Source organism: Bidens hawaiensis, unplaced genomic scaffold (genome assembly GCF_021521415.1).
Source record: "Bidens hawaiensis isolate Kalapana, Puna unplaced genomic scaffold, B.hawaiensis_p1.1 tig00006520_1, whole genome shotgun sequence".
Taxonomy (NCBI): domain Eukaryota; kingdom Viridiplantae; phylum Streptophyta; class Magnoliopsida; order Asterales; family Asteraceae; genus Bidens; species Bidens hawaiensis.
Window position 1 is genome coordinate 371,786 of NW_027491437.1, and position 20,769 is coordinate 392,554.

The 20,769-nt window shown below is 32.4% G+C and overlaps 2 non-coding genes across 2 annotated transcripts; both read right to left on the minus strand.

Annotated features, from left to right (window-relative positions):
- Positions 1 to 768: 768 nt before the first annotated feature.
- Positions 769 to 871, minus strand: LOC143632708 (U6 spliceosomal RNA). The gene has a single exon (XR_013153561.1). It is a non-coding gene; the product is annotated as a U6 spliceosomal RNA (small nuclear RNA).
- A 7,753-nt stretch (positions 872 to 8,624) lies between these two features.
- LOC143632710 (U6 spliceosomal RNA) lies at positions 8,625 to 8,727 on the minus strand. The gene has a single exon (XR_013153563.1). It is a non-coding gene; the product is annotated as a U6 spliceosomal RNA (small nuclear RNA).
- Positions 8,728 to 20,769: the final 12,042 nt, after the last annotated feature.

Consider the following 20,769-nt stretch of genomic DNA (forward strand, 5'->3'; position numbering starts at 1 on the left):
ATTTTTTTTTGCTAAATATTGACCAAATCCAAAATAAATCCTCACAAACTCTATAAGAGCATCCATAATAGGGATGAGCGTTTTCGATACGGGTACCGATTGGTACCGGTACCGGTACTGAATTCGGTACCGATTTGGTACCATCGGTACCAAGTTTTGAGTTTTCGGTATCGGTACGGTACCGGTACCGGTATTTCCCGAATTTTTCACGAAATACCGGTACCGAACTGATACCGGTACCAATAATTTCCGAATTTCGGGATCGGGATTTTCGGGATCGGTACCGGTCGGTACCGGTACCATCCCAATCTCATCCCTAATCCATAACAAGCTCCAGCTCCCGAGGTCTGGATCTACATGGCGGATGGCAGACCTAAGACAAGCAAAGTCCACCATTGTAGAGTGAAGTTCTTGGGATATAAAGTGAGGTTTTTGAGAAACAACTTCAATTTCACAAATTTAACAATTAACATCGCTATAATTTGCAGACAAAAAGTTTTTTAAATGCCACTTTTTAATAACAAAAGGTTTAGAAAAATGAAGTAGAAACAAAAGTTCGCAGAACAATGAAACATCAAAATTATGAGATTTGACATTATGTGAGTAGGTACAGATTCAATATGTATTTTGAATATTTAAATTTTGATATAGAAAGAGAAGCCGATGAACTGTGTAATGATACAAATTGAGGTCGGTAACAAGAATGTCGAAAACACAGTTATGAAGTATGAATATTGAAATTAGAGTTTTAGCAAAGAAATGAAAATAAAAAAAATGGACCATTTTTTTATTTGTGCGTGTCATCCTTGCGCAGGGGCCATGTTAATCATCTCTGTATCATTCCAATTTTATTGGATGTCCCCGAAGGGACGACAATCATCACCAGTCTCGCAGCTATTTTAAGCAGCTCTTATTTCTTCTGCTTGTTGATGGGGGGGCGAAATTACTTTTTAGACAATGGATCCTATTGGTAACAATAAAACAGCAGGCCCTAGAACCAAACAAATCGCACCATAAGGCCATAAGCCACGGTTGACCCGCACCCCACACATGTTATCTAGCGCGTCAGGGTCGTCAGAGAATCGTTAAAAAATTTTGTGCCGAAGGAAAAAATAAGTGCGGGTCATAAGTAAAAGGGTTTTTTTATTGAGTTTAAACAAAATTTTTAAATGAGATTACCTGGTTATGATTTAGGTTGTGCAAATTTTTTTATATAAAAACGAGATTAAATTGAGTTTAAACATTTAGAATACATAATTTTTCAAAGAGAAAAAATGTATATAAACTTAAAAAAAAAAAAACTCATGCTTACCGAGTAATTGGGCTGAAGACAATCGGGACAGTCGTTTCGTCTTCCATAATCCCAGAAACTACAATACACAGAGGATCATTTGAAACATGACGACTCCATCATCACTATAAATACATGTATAATGTATTTAACTCTTGTTATAGTTATCTCAGATTGATTAGTTACCTTTAGTTAACATTATTAGATGTACCATGACTATGGGGGTAAAATGGAAAAACAAACTAATGTAAAATTGCTCTGAGTTCAACTACCTTCAACGACTTCATTGTTTGTCTGCGCATTCCCGTCTTTAATTTCAATTGTACTATTGCGTACAGCTCGGGCCAGCACATTAACTTCATCTAACATCATATGTCGGGTCACAGTTAGAGATCCAATTACGGACCTTTCGTACTACTGCCCTCAATCATCATTCAGGGCCCAATGAGCCTGTAACCCGATTCAGCCGTTGACAAGCAAGACGGGCAAATGTTGGGGCCTGCTGGCCCGCTACAGATTACCCAAATCAGTTTTACATGACCACCCCAAGAACACGAACACGAGATTTGTATAACTCTCTACGACTCTTTTATTAAGAAAATGACACACGAGAAAAGCTTAATAATACCTGACACATTGAACCTAGGGTGTATATATATAAACGCATGATTTTCATCCTGATCCTATACTAACTCAAATACACAATTTGAATCCAAAACAAATAGGATTAAATAAAATAGACCAACTTATCTTATAATAAACTAATTATTATATTAACTATTCTCCGAGCCTTCAATCTAGTTTGGTGTTGGACACGTTTACATACTCCAACAAAGACTTTCACAAGTTACAGCCCCACAAACAAAGATTTCAGAAAATAATGGAGAGATAAAAGTACTCATAAAAAAAAAATTTTGAACGACAAAGAAACTCACATGTAAACCTATCCTTTCGAGGCTATGTCCAAGGTCGACTCCTCAACCTCCTTGAGACCGTACATAGAATACGTAAACCCTCGCCTTTTGTCTGGTTCGACCTGGGATTAAAGTCATGATTCGTCTTTTCACCCAGATATCCTCCGAATTGGCCCAAGTGAGAAACGAACCCGCGTCTCCACTAAGGGAGGGCATGCCTCATACCACTAGACCAAGTTCTCATGATAAGAACTCATCAAATATACATGTAAACATGATTTGTATTAAATATAAAAATGCACGTAGTTAAAATGGCCGATACTGTTAATTAACATTTAACAAGCAAATTTAATATAAATAAATCAACGTTGTATCTTTAAGGTTTTGTCTTTGGGTCCGTGGTTGACGTTATGAGCATACTTTTGTATGATATTTTTGAACATGTTAATGTAACACGTTATGAGCATACTTTTGATGAGAACTATAGTGTTGGGTTTGTGGAGGCTTGGTGATGGTTACTTGAAGACTTGTTTTATTAGTTAATGAAGATTGAAGACATGAGAGGTTTTTGGCCGACCTTAAGCCTGTAAATGAACCGAACGAACACGAACAAGGACATGTTCGTGTTTGTTCATTTAACTTAAACGAACACTAACACTTAAACGAACAAATACTTTTGCTCGTGTTTGCTCGTTTAAAAATATAAACATGTTCGTGTTCCTTTATGTTCGTTTGTTTAAAATGTCAATGAATTGTTCACGAACATAAACGAGCATAACAGAACAAAGATAAACGAACATAAATGAATATATATGAACAAATGTAACAGAACACAAACAAACATAAACATATATAAATAAACACACTTAAATGAACACAAAATAACAAAAATAAAACCATTAAGTAGATGACTCATCTAGATAATATTTTAATTATTTTCTATTAAAATTTATGGGATGCATCGTATTGTATCATATTATATCGTGCTTCATCATATTCTATTGTTGTATTATATTGCATCATATTATATTATAGCATATCGTATCATATATAATATTGTATCATATCGTATCATATTATATCAAAATACATTTGATTACACCACAAGATATTAAATACCATACTATAATATTAAATTAAAGTTGGTTGGACTTCAAATCTATCATTCTATTCATATACATTTTTACATTTTTTTAATTTAACTCTAACCAAACAAGATTACACAAAAAAATCTAAAATATTTGATAGGTAGTAAAGCAGCGGAGTTTATTAATTGTGAAGTCAATTGAACAATTTAGATGAAAACAAGTCAACATGTTTGGTTTCTATTGAATATTTTGAGATTAATGTAGTATATCATATTATATAATATCGTATCATATTGTATCATATTATTTTAATTATACCACAAGATGTTGCATACCATAATATTAAACTAAAGTTGGTTAAACTTTAAATCTATCATTCTATTCATATTTATTTTCTTAATTCAACTATAAACCATTAACATTACATAAAACTTAAGTTCTAAAACATATGTAAGGTAGTAAGGTAATGAAGTTTATAAATTACGATATCAATCGGATTGTTTACAAACAAAACTAATGGCATTGTAAATATCATAACAATTTAATAGGATTAACCCAAAAAAAAGGCCATTATCAATTTCATACAACACTTTATTTTTATTTGAATAACTAATACATAATTAAATCCATAATCAACAAAGCTTCATTTGTTCTTGGTTCCAGACTCATAAAACGAGCAAGTTGTGATACTTTATATATTAAAAGAAACTACTGACATTCTCAATAACATGATAACAAAAGATTAACATAAAAAAACTAATTCCAATACTGATTACAAACAACACTTTATTTGATTAAATTAACATAATTATCAAACCCATAACTAACAAAACATTATTTGTTTTTGGGTTCCATATTTAAGAAAAGCTGGAAGTCTACTATAAACCAGAAGTATTCGTCTATCATGATGAAAGAAGATTTTAGTAACTTCATGAATTGACACTCGGTTTCTAGAACTTTTGTTAATCAGAGTAGCTCAATCGGATCGGGTTCAAACAATTCAACGTGGTTAAGCCTTGGAATACCCGGATTAGGGTTTGGTGATGTCGCCATTAGAGCCAATCAGTGTGGAGTTGTCGTTGTCATTAGAGCAAACAAATGGTGGTTTAAGGGGCAGAGTATCGATATGTGCACCTCCCCAGTCTTGAGCAGCTCGGATACCGCGCAATACCTTTTCTCCTGAACTTAAGCAACCAAAAGCGGATTTTGTTTCGGTTCTAGTTCGAGCTCTAATGGAGGAACATCGGTTGTGGATGGCTCTATCGTGGCCACAACTTGTGGAGCTAGAAAACACTAATAGAGGTGTAGGTGAATCTAGTTCCTTGGGTGAAGTAGGTGTAGCCATGGCTTTAGGATGAATAGGTTTTTGTGTAAGCTTTGATGGTTGGGATCTTATAATTGTTGGCTTGATCGGGCAGCTTGAAATAATCAGGTTCATTATATAGAGGAAGAAGGCGAGGCATGTTCAAGGAACTAAAGTTCCAAAAGGAGTATTAATTAGAGGATAGAATGTATCATTTGGCTTGGATTTAAGACAAATGACACTGAGAAATTTGTGCCATTTAGAGTCCAGTATATTTGGTCGCTAAGATATCACTAAGCGTGCCAATTTAATGTTAAAGATATCCCAAAGCCCGTCATTTTAATGTTATAGATATCACAAAACGCGTTAATTTAATGTTAAAGATATCACATGTGCTGATGCCTTTTAAGAAATATATATATACATAAGCATGATGTAATAAGTAATTTAAAATTAAAAACAAACAACGTAGTAAGAAATTATGGGCCAATTATAGTCCAATAAGTGTGTGGGAACGTCAATCTAAACTCTGAAGCCAGCATGGCCCGGTTAAGATAACATGGCCAGAGTGAGGGCAACGAGGCTCTTTTAGGGAGTGTGGTAGCCGAAAAACACAAGAAAGTTGTTGTTCTAAAATAAAAATAATAAGCACGTTAATTTAAGGCAAAAAGATATCGCATATAAACACATATTTTAGTAAGTAACAAAATTTACGAATATGAGTATTAATGTAATACACATTTTTAGTTTAGATAATATTTAAACATTCAAGCAAATAAACAGAAGTAACGCCTTAACCTGGGGTGTCTAAGATATACTAATGAAACACGGTTCTCAAATTAGAGAACTTCATTCATTAAGCAACGAAAACATTCTAAGTTCGCAAACATATAGAACAAAACATTTGTCTTTTAAGATATACATAAACCATAAACAACATAAACTTTGGATGCTAGTCTCTATTTCGGATAGCCCGCTGATGCTCTCCATCCTAGTATAAAGATCATCGGCAATCAGTTTGATGTGCATACTAAAAGTCAGCTACACTGAGTGAGTTATAGTTTAACACACAACCTCAATTCATCATATCACATTTCATAACGTAACACATCTTAGCATACTCATCATAACATAACATTCATAAGGTAGCACTCATAACACAACATTCTTAACATTTCTATGAGTACGTGCATGGCTCGTCGGTCATCCCTATAGTCATTATTATGAACACGTACAAGGCTCGATGGCCTTCATATGCTCTTTACTATGCACATGAACAAGGCTTGACGACCTTCCCTATGCTCATCCTTACCAGCACGTACAAGGCTTGCCAGCCTTCCCTATGCTCACACGTGTGAGGTTCGTCGACCTTCCCTCTGTGTGAATGTTCAAGGATCGCTGGCCTTGCCTGTCTTGGTGATCAAAATTATTTCTTTGGCCTGGAATTTACTCGCAACCAACATGGATTATTTCTTAGTCAAACTAAATATGCCACCTACATTCTTTAAAGGGCTGACCTTTTGGACTCCAAAATAGTTCACACACCTATAGCCACCAATGAGTCCTTTACCACTCTTGGTGAACCATGCAAGGATACCATGTACTATCGGTCATTCGTAGGGGAGCTTCAATATTTAACTATTACAAAGCTCCTACTGCTATTCACTTACAACAAGTGAAACGTATTCTTTGATATATTGCACCTTAACCCTTTTGCTACATTTCACCAAACCATCTCATACGTCCATCTTGGGTTATTCAGATGTTGGCCGAGTCAGTTGTCATGAGACTCTTCATTTTACATATGGGTACTCTATCTTCCTTGGTGGTCTCATTTCTTGGAGTGCTAAAAAGCAACCTACCGTTTTCGGATCCAGTTGTGAGTATGAATATCGTGCCATAGTTAACACAACAACTGAAGTCATGTGAGTCACTCATTTCTTGCGGGAGCTGCATGCCTTACCACCAGGTCATCCCACCACTCTGTGTGGCAACCAAATTCTGTTCGACAACCAAAGTGCTTTTTCCTAACTTAGAATCTTGTGGCTCACAAACGAGCTAAACATATTGACTTGGATTATAATTTTATAAGGGAACTTGTCACATCAGGAAAGCTTCAAACCAAGTTCATTCCAACCAATCATCAAGTGGCGGATATCTTCACCAAAAGTCTTCCTCTCTCCCAATTTGAAGTTCTTTCGTTACAAGTTACAACCTGGACCGCCACACTTTCGCTTGAGGGGGATGTTATTTACATAAGTTCATATGTTTTGTACTTACATTGAATTTGTTTATTCTTGATGTACCTAAGTGTATTTTCTCTATCTTATATAAGTTCTAATCCCTTAATCGAGGGATATTGAAAGCTACATCATTTGCTTTGTCCTCTATATCCACTCCAAGTTTAACATGGTGTGCCTATTGTGAATGCTCTAACCGGGTTAAACGTATATTTATACAATTCATCACTAGATTTAACATGAAACTGATTTTCCTATCAAGAACAAACCTAGCATGATAACAACCCCAATGGTTGATATATTGACATAAACGACCCTGCGCTTTCATTCCTAGAGATAATAGCACCCCAAATTATAAGGTAAATTTTCAACAGCCTTATAATCATACTAAGGGTCCTAATTAGCCCTACATGAACAAAGGCAACATGCTTTTGCTGAAAAGAAATAACCAAAAAATCTCCTAAATATATTCAATTCTTAGGTGTAACATAAATTTTCTAAAACAAAATAAGCAAGGCCGGCCCAGACTCCGGCAACCGTTTTGGGAACGGTTTTGGTCCGACACACAAAATTTAAAAATTTTAAACTAAAAAATGGCGTGTTTTAGCCTGTTTATGTTGGATTTAGCAAAAAAAAAAAAAGAAAAAAAAAAGATCCAATAACATGTAAAATTGGGCCTAATAACTTAAAAAGAACCTAGTTTAGTCTATTTATGTTAAATTAGGTCGAAAAAAGGGCGTAGTAAAGGTCCATGTTTTATTATCTTTTTGTGTACTCGAAATCTCCAACGAGGGCCCTGAAAACGAGACGTCCCAATATATATAAAGCTATAAATAATATATATATATAAATAAATTATTTAAATTCTTAATAAATACTAAACAAACCAAATTCGAGCTCTTATAAATTAAATGATTGGAGTTGTTGCTCACATCAGTTCGATTACATCCCTGTTTCAAACATTCCAAAACGTCTAAATCGAAGCCAATTGGATGTTCTACCTGTTTACGATACACGCAGCTTCGGTAGTACACCAGTTTGGATGACAGTATGAAACTTGGAACTGGTCGCGTGATCTGAACTGATCAGTTAACTTATGTTATATTATTTATTTTGTGAATTATGCATATGCATGTGACATAGTAATTAATTAATCATCTTATCCTATAAGAAAATTTGGTATCATCATAGCATGCAGATTACTTGATTAAGCCTCTTTTCAAATTCCAGAAAAATGGGCTACACAAATTCTAAATAGTTTTCAAATATTGAAAATTTGATGCATACATCCTCAAAGCTTCACTAGCATTTCATCCAAGATGAATCCTAGTTGCAAATAATGAGAAGATAATTAATTAAAATTGTAAAAACCTGAAACTGATAGTAATTAGTTATTTGTTTTCATCAAGACATTGTGAAATAGTTCTAGTAAGAAAACATCATGGTTTCAAATTAATATAGCTTATTATTGACCAAATCCAAAAGAAAACCTCACAAACTCTATAACAGCTTCGATTTCACAATTTAACATCACTATAATTTGCAGACTATAAGTTATGTTAATGCCCCAAAATTAGGTTAGCAAAAGAGGAACAAAAGTTTGCAGGACAATGAAATATCAAAACTGTGAGATTTGACAATATGGAAGCGCATACAGATTAAAATATGCATTTCGAATAATCAGATTTTGATACATAAAGTGAAGTCGATGAACTGTGTGATGAAAAAAAATAGAAGTCGGTAAGTCAAAAACACAATTAAGAGTTTTAGCAAAGAAACAAAAACAAAAAAAATTTGAACCGTTTCTTGATTTGTGCGTATCATCCTTGCGTAGGGGCCATGCTAATCTTCTCTGTACCGTTCCAATTTTATCGGATGTCCCCAAAGAGACAACAATGGACGCCAGTTTCAGCTATTTAACGTAGGTATTATTTCCTTTTCTGGCCGATGTGGGAAGAACTGAATCTCTTTATATGAACTTAATTCACTCCTATCAGATTTTCAAGTAGGATTTGATCTTCAGGTAGAAACTATCAATTAGTTTTTAGAGTTTAGACAATGAAATTTAATGGTAAAAATAAAACCACAGGTTCTAGAACCAAACAAATCGCACCGTAAGGCCATATGCAACAGCTGTCCTACACCAAACACATGTCGCGTTAGGGGCTAGGGCGGCGGTGTTCCCACACCAACAAACACACCCCCTCACATTATTAGAATAATCAGTTCCTGATAATTATGGATTTTGTTATTCATTTTCGAAATTAAACAAGCAGTGTTTATTTAACTCTGTGGTTGGATTGGTGTAACACTACTAGAAAAGAGTAATGTTTCCTACAAAAATTTTCAACGCATTTCTTATGAACGCTATTTCCTACACGTTTCCAACGAAATTCCTACGAGAAAATCAAACCATAAATTTGCAACAGAATTGTGACAAGGTAGTGACAAAAGGCAATTGTGTTGGAATTGCGTAGCAAATATTCCACCACAATTCCAACAAAAAAATAGTCGCACACTTTTGTTTAATATTTTCGTAAGAAATGCGTAACAAAGAAAACAAAATATATAAATAATAAATTCCGTTAGAAAAGCGTATGAAGTATTCCAACGCAATCCTTTACTAACATTTGTTTTTAATATAATAATTGTTTTATGTGTAATTAATTTATTAGTTGTAATAGTAATAGTACAAATTAACTGTTTTTTTATATTAAAGTTATTGATGATAATAATATAATTTTTTTAAATTTAAAATGCATATAGATCAATATTTTTTAACGGAATGCATGTTGATAATAACATAAATTCATCTAACGTTTTCTTTATTTTAAAATTATGTATTTTTTTGTAATTTGTATTTGTTAGAAATACGTAAAAGAAAAATAAAATAACAATAATAGTACATATCTATTTCTTTATAACAAATGAGTTATTGGTAATATTATAGGTATATTGGATTTTAATAATTCAAGCTTTGTTTCATTGGCCGACGCTAAACCAAACTTTATAAATGTATATCACAACACTCCCAAGTTTTAACATATTGCCACCAACGAGTTTTTCACTAACAGGGTTAGATTTCGTTAGCTTTTTATGACATGTACGGTAGATGTGGTAAAAATAGTAGTGTGTACTGCTTATGTTATAAAAAATATATTTAATTTAAAATTAAACTTTTCTAACCAAAATAAATGATGCGCACAACTTTTTTCAAACAAAAATAAATGAACCAAAACACTTTTTTAACAAAAATAACGAAGCGAGCCACTTTTTTTTAACAAAAATTAACGAACCGAACTACTTTTTATTTTCAAAATCAATGAACCGAACCACTTTTATTTAACAAAAATCAACGAAATGAACTACCTTTCTAATAAAAATAAACTTAGGTCGAGAGAGTTCGGGTCAAAAAGCATTTTGTTTATTTTTGTTAAAAAATGTGGTTCGGTTTGTTTATTTTTGCTAAAAAAATTGGTTTGGTTCGTTTATTCTTGTTTTGTTAAAAAAAGTGGTTCGTTTCGTTGATTTTTGTTTAAAAAAAATGGTTTGTTTCGTTTATTTTTGTTAAAAAAAAGTTCAGTTCATTTATTTTCGTTAAAAAAATTGGTTCGTTTCATTTAGTGTTGTTTAAAAAAGTGGTTTGGTTCGTTTATTTTTGTTTGAAAGTAGTTTTGTTTGTTTGAAAGTGGTTTGGTTCGTTTATTTTTGTTCAGAGAGACCCATCATAATCACATTATAGTATGATCATACGACTGTCATAGTAGCCAAAGCTCGATTCACTAGGCAATGGTCAACTGATATTAATTATTTGCTCATGGTTTGAATGACTTATGCTCATGTATACACATATTATCATATTATCAAAAATGGTGAATTTTCTTACTCAACCTCTTGCTGATAAACCTATCTATTTTGTACGCATATTGCAGGTTATCATCTGATTTGTGTAACATCTCGGATTTTTCGTATGTGTTTAAACTGATTCGAGAATGTAATTCGGATCTTTCGAACTATTTAAAACTTATATTTATTGGTATTTAACTTGGTCTAACTTATTTTATAATTTCATAACTTTTAATCATGCCAAATAGTCCTTAACAACCTTTAAAATCGCTTAAAACGGCTAAAAATCGCATTTTCGAGAACCACAGGGACTAATTTTGCCAATTCTTTCATGTTTTTGATTAAATTAACGAAACTTAAACTCCAAGACATGTTATTACAGATTCCAAGACGTTTTCTTGTTGTTAAATTCGAAATCTCTATCTTATTATACCCGATTCTATCATTTATTGATTATTCGGTTTCCTAAAATAGTTATTTCCTAATAAACAAGTCTTAACACTTAATATTTAAACAAGGCATATCATAAAACCCTAAATTATTACTTCAATACCAGCCACCATCCCTATATCCCACAAAATTCCTTTCCCCATTGTCGGTTTCTTCAAGAATTTATCAAGTTCGTATTGTTTTGTTGACTTTCAAGCTTCAAGACCCTTTGACCTCGATTATCTCATGTTCCATTCATTGTTTGGGTAAGTTGTCTTCTTCAATATTGTAGATTTTTATCTGTAGAGCAAAAGCCCTCAATCAATTTTGCTGATTGAGGGAGTCTCGGTGGACAATTGGACTCACCCGTTTAAGAGCATAATAGTCAACATCTTTGACTAGTCAATTTCTCATACTTCTGGTCGGATTCAACGTTCGGTCTAGAAGACTTTTATTCTCGTAAAGAAATTTTAAGTCTACTGACCAAAACCCGACTACCGACTCGCTGTTCGGATTCTGGTCAGTACCAGCTCGCTTAAATCTTAAAACAAACATAACTTGAATTCTAAACGTTCGTTTGGATTGATTTCAGCATAAACAAGTTCGTTTTTACTTATATTATCATAACTCAAAATTCAAGATTCTGAATTTCTTATATCGTTTGACGTGTAGTGGACGACTCGCTTATTCCATAGCTCGTTTAATCGCATCTACTAATCGCTTATCATTGATCTAAGGTGAGTTTGATCATTCCCCTTTTTATACACTGTTTTCAAACGTTTTAGGGACATGTGTGTACTTACTCATATTTTCTATTCTATGTTTATATACAAACTCGCCAACATAATCATTGTGTGAATATCAGTTGAATGCTATTTGCTAATTGCTACATGTTTAATTGTTTACTTGACAACATTCGGAGAGGTCCAACACCCCCTTTGTATAGGGTTCTCATTAGTATGATCATACGATCGTCTTAGTAACCGGAGCCTGATTCGCTTGGCGAAGGTAAACCGACAATTTTAGTCATTGTAATCAATGCCCGATTCGCTTGGCAACGATTCAATGGCACACTAGTACAACTTGATTTTGGTTTGTTAAGGTTTGATTGATTATTACCACATAGATTGGTTTGCGCATTTAACACTTATCATTTATCATTTATCTATTATATATATTATTATTGTTGTGTCAAAATTTGTGATCATCACTCAACATGTGCTATTGACAAACTCTGCTTGAGTTGAAGTTTGGACACTTAGAAAGACCTTAGGATTTTATTGAAGACAAACATGAATTTAAATTGTCGTATTTATTTATCTGAATTGTTTTGTTGTATTTGAATATTGTGTGCACATTTGAAATAAAATAATTAAATAGATATCATCACCTTTATATTATGATAGTATCTTCGAGCTGTGAGCAACCGGATCACGCCTCGGCATTTCCGCCTTAGGCTGGGATGTGGCAATTTGAAGCTAAGGTGAAGAATCATTTAGAGATACCATAAGTTATTTTAATAAAAGACGATTGTGTTTGGTTTAATTACTTTGGAAAATTTGATGTATTTTGGTGTTATGAAATTGTTTGAACATTATGTACTTGGTTGAAATTTAAATAAATTAGATATTGTCTTATTAAAATGCATGATAGTGCCTTGTAAACTGTGAACCAACGGTTCAAACCCATACTTTCCACCGTAGGTTGGGTTGTGACATGTTTCACGTTCATTTTCATCCCACAACTTCTGATTACCACATCACACTCTCAAAATCTAGCAAATTAGTGTTCTTAGTGTTTTAAGGCTTAAATAAGCTAAGCAAGGTAGCTAGTAAGAGGCTCTGATCAAGTATTCCAAAAGTGTTAGAAGCAATCATAAGTCCTTTCTAGGTTTTGTTATAGCTTGGAAGTAAGATAAACAAGTTCTTAGACTTGTTTAAGTTCGTTTCTTACATATAAGCAAGTATCCAAGCTATTATCGATCAAACCTCAATAATTACTTTTTATTTATTTCCGCTCTGCGTCACCTACCAAATATCAAGCTCGGCTCATTTAAAGCTCCTTTTCTAAAGTTCAAGCTTAAAACCTAAGTTGTTTTTTCAAAATCTGTCTCGGTTCATTTGTAATTTATTCACTAATTTATATAAATGCTTAATTATTTTTATATGTGTTAAGAAAAACCTTAAACGAACTCGGTTGTGCAGTGTGAAATTAGTACATATAAATCCAAAAGAGACAATACTCAAAAGTACGCAAGGCTTAATATGGCTTGACGGGTCTAAATTAGTTTCACATACAAGGCTCGAGCTTGGGCTCAATAACTAAAGAAGCTGTATTTGAGGCTCAGGCTCTATTCAATCTCACAAGGATCGACTCTCTTAAAGCTTCTTATCAATCCGAGCTCAAGTAACTCGCCAAAGGCTTGGCTCATTTAGAGTTTTTTATGTTGATTCGAGCTCAAGTAGCTCGCGAGCGGCTTGCTCGTTTCGAGCTTTTTTATCAATCTGAGCTTAAGTAGCTCGTGAGCGACTCTGCTCGTTTTAGGAATTTTATTGATCCGAGCTAAAGTTGCTCATGAGCAGCTCGGCTCCTTTCAATATCTTTATTTATATAGGCTCAAGTAGCGGCTTGACTAGATTGCACCCATAAGATAATAAACATCTATTAAGTTTAAAATATACATAATTAACATATGAGATATATTTTATATTTAAAATAAAAACAATTAATAACATGTGTTGAATATAAACAAAAGTGAGGTTTTATTTCGATAATACTAAAAATCAAGTCATAAGTTAAAAAACATATTTTTCGCAGTACTAAAATCAAGTCAAGCAGTTCCTATTACCACCACGACTCATCGGAGGAATCGGGATGCTTCCTAACCACGTTCCAATAAACCGTTTAATTGCTAAATTCAACCTACATCATGTGTTTGTTGTTAATTTTGTAGTTCCTGCATCTCCCAACTTGTTTCGAGTTCATAGGCTTCTATCCCAGGTAATGGGTTCTAATTTGTTTTTGAATCAAGCTCATATGAACAGATTGTTCTACTTCATATCTATACTATATTTTTTGGTTTTCATTTAGGGCTTCTATGAGTTTGTTGATTGCTTAAATTTTAGGGGTTTTTGATTTTGAATCAGGGCTTATCTGGGTTTGCTAATTTGTTTTTTACATGAGTTAACAGCATATGCCCGCTAAGTGTTTGTTAGTATTGAATGAATTAATCCATTGGTTTTTCAAAAAAGCTATGAATTCTGTTTCTTATATTAGTTAACAATGTATGCTCGCCAGGTGTTTGTTAAAATGCTTCAATGAATTTAGCAAATAATTTTTTCATAAAGCTATGAATCTATGATTTTGAATGTGAATACGTGAATAAAAACAGTTGATTCAATATTGTAGTCTTAATCTCAAGATTCTTATCTCATAGAATTTCAAAAAATGTTGGGATGTTACAGTTATTTGGTAAGGTAACTTGCGGATGATACACTATGCTTACGTATTCAGTTTAAGCATAAACTGAGGATCATTAGAGCCACCGCTTAATCAATTATTCGTCTTTCTTTTCCTCGCCGTCTTTCGAACCATCCGAATACGCAGTTTAATTATGTAGGGATGAGCTCGATACCATACCGGTACCGAATATACCAATCCCGAAAACCACAAATTCTTGGTACCGGTGCCGAAATATTCGGTTGGTACCAGGAAGCTACCGGTGCCGAAATATTCGGTTGGTACCGGGACGGTACCGGTACCGAAATATTCGGTTGGTACTGGGACGGTACCGGTATTGAAGGTAAAAATTCGGGAAATACCGGTACCGTATCGTACCGATCCCGAAACTCAAAACTTTGGACCGATTTCGGTACCGGTACCGAATTTGCTCATCCCTATAATTATGTAATTAAGTTTTATGTGAGGATAACTTTTTATAATTTAAAGGATATAGAACTCTGGATAGTCAATTTACTTTATCTGCGTTATAATTATATTACCCATTCGAATACACTCTGTTCCATTAAATGCAGGGTGTATAAATTGGGATGGAACATATATCTCAGCACATAGCTGGATCTATGGGATTTGATGAGCGTCGTATCCACTTGGTAAACAAATCATATTTCTTAATTTTAGTAAGAAAATTTTGATTTTTGTACTTTTAACACGTATTATATTACTCATTTGTGTGTAGGAAACAAAACATGGTCGCAAAACTAGCTGGATGGAAATGTTCTTTGATGCCCACCTTACCAATGAATGTAAAACAAGATTCTGGGCAGGAGAACTTGACATTAATGAATGGGAACAGTTCGAGTTTTGCTCAGAACGATCAAAAGAAACATATGTAAATTAATTATCTTTATCATTCACATATAATTATTGTATAAACTTTTAGTTGAGTAACTATTACAATGCTTTGATGAACTGTAGGCAGAGTATATGAGGAGTATGATTGAGTTGTACGGTTCCGATCTCACTCAGCATCCAACGAGTGATCCCGATGTGTGGGCAAAGGTGCAGGCACTAGGAGGAAGTAGAAGCCGGAGATTTGGGATAGGATCTTTGGATCCCCATTTCGTGATGACTGGGACACCATCGAGAGCTTGCGAGTCTAGATCATATTTTGATGCTCGAAGGTCGCAAAAGAGGTATTGTTTTTGTATCGTTGTTGTTATTATTATTATTATTATTATGATTATCATCATCACTATTGGGTATATTAGTATATGTGTTTGGACCGGGAACCGGTGGCCACAGTGGTCCGGTCGGTTTTAATTTAAATTAGCTGTTTTTAGATAAACCGGGGGGTTTTTTGATAGGATTGGGTCGAATTCTCTGTAAATCGTATTTATTGATTCAGTAACCATTTCAACCTTTGTATTCTGTTTAACTTAGATTTTTAATTTATTGACATTGTAAATATATAGTTAGTTATATATTTTATATAATTTTTAAATTAATTAGCACGCGTTCGGCTTTTTAAACTGATCTTACTAGTAGAACCAGCAAACCAACTTGTTATATGACCGTTATATATAGTTGTGAAAACATTGGATAGAATAGAACTTGATCCACGGGTGGAACTAGTTAGGTCTGAATCCGTTATCCTTTGGCCAGTTAATGTTTATATTAGCTGGGTAATCAAACTGACTTCACTTTCTTGTAGTTTGACATATCAAACTATTATATGCAAAGTATTTGAAGTGGATGTGAAAAGTTATTATATTATGAATTCAATAGCTAAAAAGTTGTTATTGTCATTATGCTCTGATTATTATATAATTAGTATTGGATTTTAATTTGAAGTATTTGTTACATTTTAGTTGAGTAAAGCAGGTTTTTCTTTAGATCAATGTTTATGAATTATTATTGATTAGTTGGTGTGAATTCAGGGCTGAAATTGAAAGGTAATTTTGACCAGTAAGAAAAACAAATAAAAATTTTAAGCATAATTTTTAATTCTAGAAATACCCTTTTGCATTTCTACCACTTTAATAAAGTATGTTTGCTGATTATGTACTGATCGTTTACTAACTATTATAAATGTTTTAACAAATTTTAGGTACAAGAAGTTCGAGCCCAATTGGAAAATGAACGAAAGGCAAAAGAAGACTTGGAACGAGTGAAAGAAATGAAAAATGAGCGTATAGACAATGAAGAAAGGATGCAAAAATTTGAAGAGTTAGAAGAAAATTTCACTCTTGCAAATTAGTAATTGTGATTTTGCAAACAAACCTTCTTAAGACTAATGCTATGTGAACCTTTTAATTTAAGTACTCGTATTTGTGGTTGGTTTGTAAAACATGCTTTGAATTATATTTAACTTGTTCTGTTTTTGTAGCATAAAAGATCTAGATTTTTGTTGTTTCCTTTTTTTTTTGGAAATTTCTTTTTGAAGTGTGCAGCAAAAGAAAAATATAAAACTACAATGAAAATACATGTGAAATAAAAGTTTAAAATAAAAAAATAATTAGATGTGTCGGAAATGCGTAGAAAAATAAAAAACAAAAATTATTTAGTTGCGTTAGAAATGTGTAGGAAAATTGAAGAGAATAAAAAAAGATAATAATAAGATTGTGTCACAAATCCGTAAGAAATTAAAAACATAAAAATAAAAAACAATATTTGCTTTCGTAGGAAAAGCGTAAGAAAATAATTTACTATGCGTAGGAAATGAGTAGAGTGAAAATCAAAGTTTTTGTTATTTGTGTCAGAAATGCGTTGGAAACTTCCAACGATATATTTTTATAGGTAATGTGTTGGAAAGTGTGTTCATATTTGTTGGAAATGTGTTGGAAAAGATGATTTCCTACACATTTCTAACGAAAACTGACGTAGAAAGTTGACTATTTTTCTAGTAGTGTAAGTTCAGTCTTGTGTAATTTATTGTTAGTCCTGCTATTGTTTGGCCTATTTGCATGTTTTTTTTTTTATAAAATATACCTTTCGGAAAAAAAAAGGGTCTTCGTTTGATGGTCCTTTATGCCTTGAGAAAACTAGCTAGTAATGGCAAATAATTTTCATTTGCAACCACAATGGTTACACCAGTACATTTCAAACACATGTAGAAGCCAATGCGCTCTACTCTTAATAAATTTTCATTTGTACTATGACTGTGTGGGGGTAAACTGGGAAAACAAACTAATGTAAAATTGCTCGAGTTCAACTACCTTCAACGACTTCGTTGTTTGTCTGCACATTACCGTATTTAATTTCAATTGTACTATTGCGTACAACTCGGGCCAGCACATTAACTTTATCGAACATCATAATTGGTACCTTCCGCGTCGGTCGTTGCTACCGCGCCCCCCACCCACTGCGCCACTCGGCAGTGTGCAGTGCCCATAGCGAGGGGTCTTGGTGAAGATACACCCCACAGACAAAGATTTCAGAAAAAATGGAGACATAGGGAACTCATCTACCTATATTCTAATAAAAGAAAATAACTGGGTGCGCATGTCAGTTATAGATTCATTCTTAGCCTAAAATTTCCAGCTTAAACTATTCTTCTATTTTTAATGAAATTTTAATAAAAACATATATTTATGTCAATATAATCAAAATGTTTATATCCTTAATGAAATCGATCTACTTTTTTTTATTTAATCAATTTCTATACATTTTTTAGTGTAGAAGATGAATTTGGAAAAATTCAATGAACGATATTTTTAGGTCTAAGATGATATAGACCATAAGAAATTATGAATAAATAGCAATTTTATTCTTACATATTCATTCGACCTCCATGGATCTATGAAGTTTTCATTAATCTCTTTCGAAACTATAATGCAAAAGCATTTTTATTCATGTTAATTTTATATACGATGTTCCTTTTTTATGTCATTCATAATGAAACATGTTATCATCTTTTATAATTCTCTATTCCATTAAAAAAATATAATTACAACTTATAAAATCATCAAGCGTATTTTTTTCATGATTATGAAGAAATTGCGTGAGAATACATCACGTATCCGTATAAATATTACATTATAAAATATAATTTGAACTTATAAAATCATTTAATTTGATCAAATATAGTTTTTTAATTTAATCATTTAATTTATATAGTTTGATTGTGTTTCTTTTAGGCATCCCGTGTATCTTCTAAAGCTAGTTAATTATCCATGTAAAAATTGATTTCTACGAAATATTGAAATGCAAGTTGTTAAAATGGCCGACACCATTAACACGCAAAGTTAATATAAATCAACGCTGTCTCTTTTAAGATTTTGTCTTTGGGACGCAGTTGACGTTACGGAGCGTACTGATGTATGATATTTTTGGACATCTACCTATTCTAATAAAGTAAAATAAATTGGGACACTTGTCATGTTTTGGTTAATTCTTACAATTTTTTTCTCCTCCAAAACTAATATACCCTAATATATGTAATAAATTAATAATTATTCACTTTCCTTTTATACTATATTTATATAATATCTATATATTTTTATAAATATAAATATTAACATACTATTTTACTATATATTTCAAAATATTTGGTGAATTTCAAAAATCAACAACAAATCATGTTTCTCAAATGAAAATTGTTTCAGGTTTTTTTTTGTGGAAATTAAATTTGATTTTATGGGTCAAAAGTTGGTAAATAGATTGTTGGGTACAAGTTAACTACATTTAGGTCAAAATTTGTTGCGGGTCAAAAATGAAAATTTTAAGTATTTTTAAAAGTTTGAGAATGCAAAATAGATTTATCGTCAAATTTTTTATGGGTTCAAAGTGTTGCTTTAAAATGTCAAAAGTATGAAAGTTAGTATTTTAAACATGATTCGGGTTTCAAGTTTAATTTTAAGGGCATTTTTTGAAATAATCAAAAGGTTCGGGATTTGGCAAATTGACTATTTTTCCTTCAACTATTAAAATATAAGAAAAGATTGCAAACACTTTCGACATGCCACCCCCATGCCTATTAATGCTTCTAACTTTTATCAAATTTGAAATATTTATGTCAACATTAATTTTTTCCTTCAATGATGATCAGAACGTTGTATTGTAAGCATGTCATGCAAAACTATGCTCAAATGAAACAAAATATTCAAACATATTATTTTTTAAGTTGTCATTATGACAAAGTAGAGAAGCACTCTAAAACTTATTAAATTTTTTTTATGGTGTAGCTCAGAAAAACATAATTCTTGAAAAACATCCATTGCTACAATTTAATATCCTACTTTCCTTTGATGGGTGGTAAATTGATAAATATATCAATAAATGTAACGCCTCTTTTGTATTTAAGCTGACTGGTTAGAACTCCTATCGTATGAAAAGTCTTATTTTCGAAATTGGTTCATAACCAAAATTCTTTCAATTATACATATATGACACCGAGAATGAATTTTTCAATAGAAAGAAGCATTATCGGGTACGATTTTGCACGGACATTTTTTTTATTAAGCTTATTTAAAAAAATCATTTTGTGATATAAATAAAATAGATTTATGTACGCATTTTATAGATACAAACATAAATGTAATACATTTTTTTTCATATACGATATGTAATTATTTGTTTTACTTATAATTTTATAATTTGAATTATCCCGTGTGTAACACGGACTCTAAAACTAGTGTTATTATAAACTCAATACTCATATTCAAGTATTTGTGATTATCAGTGTCGTTATGGGTCATACTTTTGTAAGATACTCTTGTATTATATATTTGGACTAGTTAATGTTTATGTATCTGCATATGATATTTGAATAACGATGAGAACTATAGTGTTTGGTTTGTGGAGGCTTGGGCATGTTACTTGAAGACATGTTTTATTGGGTTAATAACGATTAGAAGACATGTGAGGTTTTGAACCGCCCACATATCTTTTTATTAGTTTATGTTTTTTGTTCTCTATGTTTTGTAAGCATAGTTTAGTCTCTATTTAAACACATTGTGCACTTGTATTTTCTCATCATAGCAATAATAATATATCATGTTTGTAACCCGTGGATATAAGTAATAATGTAAATCTTCGTGTTCTTATTTTATCTATAGTTTATTTATGTGTGTTTCTTTGCAACACTATCCTAGTATATAACTTAAAAAACATCACTCTTAATGCCTTTTTTGATCACCACACTTGTTGATTCAATATTAATGTGGCTAATATTATTGACCGTATTCATTAAGATAAC